At 33.8% G+C, this 2,993-nt stretch overlaps 1 pseudogene; it reads left to right on the top strand.

Annotated features, from left to right (window-relative positions):
- The first annotated feature begins 253 nt into the window (after window positions 1-253).
- LOC102115533 (mortality factor 4-like protein 2) lies at window positions 254-1,188 on the top strand (annotated as a pseudogene).
- Window positions 1,189-2,993: the final 1,805 nt, after the last annotated feature.

The raw sequence follows: 2,993 nt of genomic DNA, 5'->3' as shown, positions 1-2,993 counted from the left end.
TTAAGCAATTAAATGGAATTCAGAGTTGACAAAATGAAGTAGAGAGACCTGAAGTGACCTCATATTCCAGGAGAGGTCTGAAGATTTTCTTATAAGTGCAAAAATATACTTGGCTGTTCTTTATTGGATTGTGTCTCCTACTTCATCTTTCCAGACCATCCCAGAAGATCTATAAGATTCCATCTGGGAAATCACCAGGAGATCTTGGAAGGAAAAGAAGGAAGATTGTTGGTTGGAATAAAAACAAGGTTGAATGCATTCCAGAAAGCAGAGTTCTCAAACTTGTGGACAACAATCTGCAGAAGGCAGCTTTAAAAAACCAACTAGAAGCAACATGCAAAGAAGTAAGATATGATGTGAGGGAACTCCTCAAGAAAAAAGACAACTGATACACAGCAGAAAAATCTTGAACTAGCTCTCCCGGTAAGATAGGGGGGTCGCTCTGTAGAGAACATTCCTTCAGGATCTGTGAGGAAGACCAGAAGGAACAAGCAGAAGACTCCTGGAAACAAAGATGGTGGCAGTACCAGGGAAGCACTTCAGCCCCCTCAGTAGAAAAGAGCCCTGGCAGATCTCACTGTTGAAAGAGAGGAAGTATTTAAGAATAGAATGAAAGTTAAAGTGAAGATTCCTGAAGAATTAAAACCATGGCTTATGGAGGACTAGGACTTTCTTACCAGGCAGAAGCAGCCATTTCAACTTACTGCTAAGAAAAAGGTAGGTACAATTCTGGAAGAGAATGCAAACTGCAAGAAATCTCAGGGAACCATCGATAATAGGGAAAATGTGGCTAATAACGTGGCAGGAATTAAACAATATTTCACTGTGACGTTGGGCACTCAGCTGCTCTACAAATTTAAAAGGTCTAAGTATGCTGAAATACTCTTAGCTCACCCTGATGCACCCATGTCCCAGGTTTATGGAGTACCACACCTACTGAGATTATTGTAAGAATTAGAGAAATGTTGGCCTATACAATCCCTGAAGAGAAGAGCCTTGCATCTGGTAAATAATTCTGTATCTCTGTTTACTGCCATTAATTACAAAGTGGCTTTTGCTTAATACCACTGCAAAGCCCTGTGCGGGTCTACAGACCACTCATTCTTATCTGTCTGGTATCTGGAAACATTTTTTGTTCTTAGCCTTTTCCTTGTAAGATTGATGTTCTTTAAAATTATTAATGTATAACAGGGCTAATTGTTAATGTATAACAGGGCACAGTTTGTTTTCTGTGCTGTTTTAAACAGAAAATAAAAGAAGTGTAAGCTCCTTTTCTCATTTGAAAGTTGCTACACAGTGTATACAGTAATTAGAACAAAGAAGAAACATTCAGTAGAACATTTTATTGTGTAGTCGACAACAGTGCTTGAATGCTGGTGGTTCTATTTCTTTGATACTACACAATTTTCTAATATGTGTTAATGCTATGTGACAAAATGCCCTGATTCCAAGTGTCAAAGGTTCAACTTAATGTATATACCCCAAAATCCATGCATTTTTTTTTTTTAATGGTTGTTGAAGTAAAACAGCCCATCCTCTGCAAGTCCACCTATGTTGTTCCTTAGGCATTCTATCTTTGCTCAAATTATTGAAGGATGGTGGCTTATTTCATGGTTTTTGTATTTGAGACTAATGAACATTCTAACATGATAAAGGCAATTATTATTGTGTAGCCATGGTTTTCTGAAAAAAGATATTTTAGAAATTGTATTTCATATCTTAAATAAAATTTGTTTCTACATTTGAAAGCCAAAAAACACCCCAACCAAGTCAGCAAATTAAAAGTCAGTTTGGTTGTGTCCTAACATTTAAAATACACACATGACTGTTAGTGTATACATACACACACACACACATACCCCTCAGTACATAATCCCCACAATATGGCAATGGTCTATGCAGAAACACAAGATGAGGTTATTTAAAAATGCTCACCTATTTAGTATGAATCTTTGCAATATTTCACTCTTTTTCTTCCTTTAGTGACTTTATATTACAGGTTCATAGGCTTCTAAGTAATATTATCTTTCACCATTGTTTGAAAAGATTTAGTCTCTTTCCAAATTTAAGAAGTTACTAAGTTCATAAGAAGTTATGAAGTTCATAAAGTCTCACAGAAAAAAATAATTATTATATGCATGGCATTTTATAATTAATTTAGAATTTGTTCCATTTATAGTTATATTTGAATTCAGCATTCCCATTAGGAAGGCTAGGTAGATAGCCTAGTTTTAAGAAATTCAGAGCCACATAATAAATATAATTGCTATGACTGAAACCCAAATCTGGAAAATTTTTGTATATATATATTTTAAATTCTGTGTACCCACAATCTAGGAACATTTTAAAGATCATTTTTTAGATAATTTACACTACACTGATATTTTAATTCTTGTCTGTTTGTAGTAAATATACACAAAATATCAAAATAAATCTCTAGGACACATCTGTTTCCTGTTCATTGTGCACATCATGTTATAAGCTTTTGGAATGAAAATTGACATTTGAAAACCTCAAGAAATGACAATAGCAGCAGCGATGATGTTTTTCAGCTCTCACTGCTAATGTGGGAACTGATTATTTATTTCAAAAGCTTTTATAAAATAAAGCAAACCTTGAATATATTCAGCTAGGAAATAAATCTTGAAATTATATGGTTACCAGGAACAGTAAATTAGAGTTTCAATAAATAACACAGTGATTTTCTTAAAAATGCTAAACATTTCTTAAATTCTTTCCCAGGTATTTTTTGTTAATTTTAAGATGATGTCAAAAGTTTATACCCATATGTGTGCAACATATATACATATATTATTCTTTCTTTTAGGTAACGCAGTGGTTAAAGGACCAGAATGCATTCCTAAATAGGTGTACATTTTAAAATAATCTTATATTATGAGCAGGTTGCCAACTTTTGATTTGGAATAAAGTTTGTTGAAGTTTGCCTTTAGATCTTAACTAGCTAAATTAAGATAGCTTAAATTAAGAAATTA

This window comes from Macaca fascicularis, chromosome 6 (genome assembly GCF_037993035.2).
Source record: "Macaca fascicularis isolate 582-1 chromosome 6, T2T-MFA8v1.1".
NCBI classification, from domain to species: Eukaryota; Metazoa; Chordata; class Mammalia; order Primates; family Cercopithecidae; genus Macaca; species Macaca fascicularis.
The sequence above is the reverse complement of the archived record's forward strand: the minus strand, read 5'-3'. Positions and strand labels throughout refer to the sequence as shown.